This window comes from Scyliorhinus torazame, chromosome 7, assembly GCF_047496885.1.
Source record: "Scyliorhinus torazame isolate Kashiwa2021f chromosome 7, sScyTor2.1, whole genome shotgun sequence".
Lineage (NCBI taxonomy): Eukaryota > Metazoa > Chordata > Chondrichthyes > Carcharhiniformes > Scyliorhinidae > Scyliorhinus > Scyliorhinus torazame.
The window spans coordinates 17,669,651-17,676,274 of record NC_092713.1 but is presented as its reverse complement, the minus strand read 5'-3'; the positions used below and the strand labels follow the sequence as shown (position 1 = coordinate 17,676,274).

General features: G+C 45.9%; 1 long non-coding RNA gene across 2 annotated transcripts in view; it reads right to left on the bottom strand.

Annotated features, from left to right (window-relative positions):
- Window positions 1-1,033: 1,033 nt before the first annotated feature.
- LOC140426057 (uncharacterized) overlaps window positions 1,034-6,624 on the bottom strand; it is a 137,182-nt gene continuing 131,591 nt past the window's right edge. For both annotated transcript variants that reach the window (XR_011948117.1, XR_011948116.1), the window contains exon 2: window positions 1,034-1,422. This is a non-coding gene — a long non-coding RNA (uncharacterized lncRNA). The remainder of the gene's footprint in view (window positions 1,423-6,624) is intronic.

Here is a 6,624-nt window from a genome sequence, read left to right as displayed (position 1 = left end):
ACCTCACCTGTGGCTGCCGATGATTCAAATATCTCTGTTAGGGGACCCGCAATTTCCTCCCTAGCCTCCCACAACATCCTGGGATACATTTCATCAGGTCCCGGGGATTTATCTACCTTGATGCGCTTTAAGACTTCCAGCACCTCCTCCTCTGTAATATGCACACTTCTCAAGACATCACTATTTATTTCCCTTAGTTTCCTAACATCCATGCCTTTATGTTAATACGTTAAATATGTATGTTAGTTCTATCGTTAGTTCTATCGTTCAATAAAACCGTGTTGGATCTTCTACAGTGTTAGAGGTCTGTTTCTCTCATCGCTGCATCAAGTGCAGTCCACACCGAACTGACCTGTCTACACATCAACCCTCATCTTTAATAAAACACATCTTTGGCCAAGCTTTATTATCTCCTTCTTTGGCGTAGTGTTCACTTTTTGCTTTGGTATGTGTACCTGTGTATGTCCATTTTGTAGTTTATGCGTCTTTTATGCAATATGTAGTAGGAATTTGGAACTCGCTTCCTAGAAAGCTTGTGGATATTGGTTTCAGAGACGATAGATTTTTGTTCAGTAAGGGATATGGCATCAAACCGAGAAAATAGAGTTAAGGTAGAACTGACAACGTGAACCTGCACACTAAACATCAATAAGCATATGTGGGTTTATGCCCCTATCTGTAAAATACTTATCCTTGTTTTTAACTTCCTCCATAGCATTACCCTCTTTGTCTCTGTAACAACCTCCAGGTCAACAACACTCTGAAATCACCTTAGTGCCCTTGTGTGCCTCCCTGATTTTTAACATCTTCCCTTCATTGGCGGTCCTGTCTTCAGCTGCCTCAACACAAAGCTCTGGAATTCCCTCCCTGAACATTTCCTTCTTCGAAGGCAAACCTTAAAACCTGTATCGTTCACCTATCCTATAACCTCCTGGGTATCAAATGTTATTTGATTTTGTTCCTGTGGAAATGTTTGTGCTATCGATTGTGTACATCTCTGTGTTCGAGTATGTGTATCTCGGGTCACTCAAAGTTTGATTTCGTTATTTGATTTATTTATTGTCACATGTACCGAGGTATAGTGAAAAGTATTGCTCTGCGCACAGTCCAGGCAGGTCACTCCATACATGAATACATAGAGCATAGGCGGCACAGTAATACAGTGGTTAGCACTGCTGCTTCACAGCTCCAGGGTCCCAGGTTCGATTCCCGGCTGGGTCACTGTCTGTACGGAGTCTGCACGTTCTGCCCGTGTCTGCGTGGGTTTCCTCCGGGTGCTCCGTTTTTTTCCCACAAGTCCCAAAAGACGTACTGTTAGGTGAATGTGACATTCTGAATTCTCCCTTTGTGTACCCGAACAGGCGGCGGAATGTGGCGACTGGGGGATTTTCACAGTAACTTCATTGCTGTGTTTATGTAAGCCTAATTGGGATAATAAGAATCATTATTATATTATGAAAACACATGTAAATACATAAGTATAAGACATCGGATGAAGCAAACAGAATATAGTGGTACAACTGTAGAGAAGATGCATGGAGAGGTCAGTTCAGACCATAAGATGGCCATTCAGGAGTCTGGTAACAGCGGGTAGAGGCTGTGTTTGAAACTATCGGTGGGTGTTTTCATATGTGTGTCTATGTACATGTGCGTGTTTGGCTGTGCGTACACGTTCCTTTTGTGTGGGCAACAACGTCTATGGAAATACTCTCAGGAGGGTGGGTGGGGTGCACTGTGGGGCGGCTGGGATGTCCCCACCTTGAGGCTGAAGGGCCTGATCAGGAACTATCGGAGTCGTTCGCAAGGAGAGGTTGTGAATCACCTGCAGAAGGAGATTGATGATGTTTGTGGAACGTACTCTCAGGATACCACCGAGGTGTTTGTTCCTGAGGCTTAAGGATTACTTTTGTGGAAGGCGTTTATCATTAAGGTTGATGATGTGCCAGCGTCTTGGAGAAAGAGCCGTGTTAGCAACAGGAAAGTGATTTGTATTCCGCACCCTGACAAAAAAACTTTCATCATCCATCCCTGTGACAACTGTGATTTGGTGGAAGTTTTCTTCAGGGGATTTGAAACAAAGCTTTGGATTCATTGTCCTGATGTTTTTTGCATCTTCATATCTGTGCTGAACACATCCCCCATACTTAAATTGCAAGATATTCATAAACGCTGTGCTGTATATCAAAGCCTCATCAGTCAGTTATCTTGTTTATTTCGAAACAAATAGACGCCATATTGCACAATGACAGGAGGTTCTGCCAAGGATCTCCTGAACACCTCAGAGAATTGGCAGAACATATTTGCATCACATTATTGCGCAATTAGAACATTCCACTCCATTCAGCATTTACTAAAATTAGACATATTCCACATGCTCTTGAGTATGTGTGTGTGTTTATTTTTTTTGTACCTGTCACATTGAGAAAAGCTTGTGCCCCTCGGGAATGGTGTCAATTCACGTGCCCATGTCATCGGCAAGCGCAAACCCTCACCCCCGTCCCCCCAGCCCCCAACACCCCTCCCCCGCTCAGGTGACCCAGCACACAGACGCAGTCTCACACTCCTCCAGAACATGACTGAAGAGTACCTCCTCTGTTGGGCAGCACGGTAGCACGAGTGGCTAACACTGTGGCTTCACAGCGCCAGGGTCCCAGGTTTGATTCCCCGCTGGGTCACTATCTGTGCGGAGTCTGCATGTTCTCCCCGTGTCTGCGTGGGTTTCCTCCGGGTGCTCCGGTTTCCTCCCACAGTCCAAAGACGTGCAGGTTAGGTGGATTGGCCGTGATAAATTGCCCTTAGTGACCAAAAATAGGTTGGATGGAATTATTGGGTTACGGGGCGAGGGTGGAAGTGAGGGCTTAAGTGGATCGGTGCAGACTCGATGGGCCGAATGGCCTGCTTCTGCACTGTATATTCTGTGTTCCCCAGACAAAGCTTCGTGAAGTTTCGAGGCCGCAACACATTTATCGCATGGGGATCCAGGCTGTTTTCAACTTGTTTCCACATCGAACCATTCTTGCCAGTAAACTGAGGAGGAAGTCATTTAAAAATAAAGACTTGCATTTATGCAGCATCTGTTACAACCACAGAACTGCCAATGGAGTCCTTTTTGAAGTGCAGTCACTGTTGTAATGTAGGAAATGCAGCAGCCAATTTGTGCACAGCAAGCTCCCACAAACTGCAGGATAACAGTGGCCAGATCATCTATTTTTATGATGTCATTTGAGGGATCAATATTGGTCAGGACATTAGGGATGACTCACATTCCCTTCTTCGATGTGGTGCCATTGAATTTTTCACTTCAGTCATGCAAGCGGTAAGAGCAGGAGGAGACTGTGTGGTCCATCGAGCCTGTTGTGCCATTCAATATGATCGTGGCTGACCTTGAGCGTCAGCTCTACTTTCCTGCCTGTTCCCCATATCCCTTACTTTCCTGAGAGAACAAAAGCTGTCTAACATAGCCTCAGATGTACTCAACGATGGAGCATCCACACCCTCAGGGGCAGGGAATTCCAAAGATTCGCAACCCTTTGAGTGAAGAAATATTTTCAATCTCAGCCCTAAATGGTTGTTCCTTTACCTTGAAACTGTGCCCCTGTTTTCTCGATTCCCTGGCCTATGGGGGGAAAAAAACCTTAGTGTGTACCCTGTCGAGTCCCTTCAGAATCTTGTCTGATTCAACGTGATCATCTGTCATTCTTCCACACCACAGAGTACATAGACCCAATTTATTCGTCCTCGCATTTGATGACCCTCTCATTCCAGGGACCAATCCAGCGAATCTTTGATGTACCTCCTCCAGTACAAGTACACCCTTCCTTAAATATGGAGACCAACACTGCACATAGAATTCCAAATGCGGTCTTACCAAAGTACTGTTTTATTTTAGGGGGCAGCAAGTTATATTTGTATCATACTTCAGAATCACCAGTTTTACAGGGTTCACTTGAGAGATTAGCCGCAGTATATATTTTTTTAAGGTCCGAACGGGTGATCAATCTTTAATTTTGTTTTCTTTTAAAATCTCTTTGGGAATTCAGATCAGAGGGGATAGAAGCTAGGTCAGTTGCATGCTCCTCCTGTAGGACGTGGGAGGTAAGGGATATCACTTGTGTCCCCACTGACTACACCTGCGGGAAGTACACCCAACACCAGCTCCTCGGATACCGCGTTAGGGAACTGGAGCTGGAGCAAGTTCGGATCATCCGGGAGGCAGAGGGAGTTTTGCTAGAGCTCTTCGGGAGGGTTTAAAATAGTTTGGCAGGGGGATGGGAACCAGAGCTACGGATCAGAGGATAGGGTAGCTGTTGAACAGGCAGAAATAGTATGTAGTGAGTCTGTGAGGAAGGATAGACAGTTGATAGGACAAAGTTGCACTCAGTGGGATGGGTTAAAGTGTGTCTGTTTCAATGCAAGGAGTGTCAGGAATAAGGAAGATGAACTTAGAGCATGGATCAGTACTTGGAACTATGATGTTGTGGCCATTACGGAGACATGGATTTCATAGGGGCAGGAATGTTGTTAGATATTCCGGGGTTTAGATGTTTTAAGAAGAATGGGAGGGAGGTAAAAGAGGAGGGGGAGTGACACTGTTAATTAGGGAGTGCATCACAGCTGCAGAAAAGGAGATAGTTGAGGAGGGTTTGTCTACTGAGTCAGTATGGGTGGAAGTCAGAAACAAGAAAGGAGCAGTCACTTTGTTGGGGGGTTTCTATAGACACCCCAATAGCAGCAGAGTGATGGAGGAACAGATTGGGCGATAGATCTTGGCAAGGTGCAGAAGTAACAGAGTTGTTGTCATGGGTGACTTCAACATCCCTAATATTGACTGGAACCTCCTTAGTGGATTTGGGGAAACCACAAGGCGTTCTACACTTATGGGAGAAATAAGAAGATGATCAGAGTGAGAGTAAGGTCGATCAGGGATAGTGGAGGAAACTTGTACCCAGAGTCTGAGGAGGTAGGGGATGCCCTGAATGAATATTTTGCTTCAGTATTCACGAGAGAGAGGGACCTTGTTGCTCCTGAGAACAGCGTGAACCAGGTAACTAGGCTTGAACAGGTCGATATTAAGAAGGAGGATGTGCTGGAAATTCTGAAAAGCATCAGGATAGATAAGTCCCCTGGCCTGACGGGATATACCCAAGGTTTCTACGGGAAGTGAAGGAGGAGATTTCTGCGCCATTGGCGATGATCTTTGCATCCTCACTCTCCACTGGAGTAGTATCGGATGATTGGAGGGAGGCGAATGTTGTTCCCTATTCAAGAAAGGGAATATGGAAATCACTGGGAATTACAGACCAGTCAGTCTTACGTCTGTGGTGAGCCAAATACTGGAAAGGATTCTGAGAGATAAGATTTATGATTATTTGGAAGAATATAGTTTGATTAAAAATAGTCAGCATGGCTTTGTGAGGGGCAGGTCATGCCTCACAAGCCTCATTGAATTCTTTGAGGATGTGACGAGACACATTGATGAAGGTCGAGCAGTGAATGTGGTGTATATGGATTTCAGTAAGGCATTTGATAAGGTTCCTCATGGTAGGCTCATTCAGAAAGTTAGGGGACATGGGATACAGGGAACTTTGGCTGTCTGGATATAGAATTGGCTGGTCGAAAGAAGACAGCGAGTGTTGGTGGATGGAAAGCATTCCGCCTGGAGGTCGGTGACCAGTGGTATCCCGCAGGGGTGTGTTCTGGGACCTCTGCTCTCTGTGGTTTTTATAAATGACATCAATGAGAAAGTGGAAGGGTGGGTTAGTAAGTTTGCCAATTACACAAAGGTTGGTGGTGTTGTAGATAGTGTTGAGGGCTGTTGCATGTTACAACAGAACATTGACAGGATGCAGAGCTGGGCTGAGAAGTGGCAGATGGAGTTCAACCTAGATAAATGTGAAGTGATTCATTTTCGAAGGTTGAATTTGAATGCTGAATACAGGGTTAAAGGCAGGATTCTTGGAAATGTAGAGGAACAGAGGAATCTTCATGTCCATGTACATCGATCCCTCAAAGTTGTCACTCAGGTTTATAGGGGTGTTAAGAAGGCGTATGGCGTATGGCCCGTCGGGGCCCAGAGAATCGCCGGGGGTGGGGGGCGCTTTCAACGGCCCCCGACTGGCGCGGCGGCAATCCCGCGGGCGCCCGAGAATCGGCGAGGGAAAATCGGTAAGCCGGCGTCAGGGTGGTGGGGCACGATTCCTGAGCCCCACCCCGGGATTCTCCGACCCGGCGGGGGGTAGGTGAATCCCGGCCCACATCTCTCTGAGCATCAACATTTATAAATTTCACGCCTTTTAAAAAATATTCTGCTTTTCTATTCATACAATGAAAATAAATAACCTCACACTTTCTCATTTTATATCCAACTGCCCTCCTGTTGCCCATTCACTTACCCTGTTTATAACGGGTGACCTGGTCTTCGTGGTGATGCAGATTCAGGAAAAATGTTCGGAGCAAATCCAAGAATTGTTCCCCACCTTCATTGAACTGCCCAAAGTAGATTGATTGTTTAAATTGTGATGCCGTTTGGATCATCCTCCAGTGCTTTGGCTGCCTGTTGAGGTTTGCCACCATCCTGAGCCTCCTGCAGGACGATGTGACCATCATCGTCTGGAATGGGAGGAT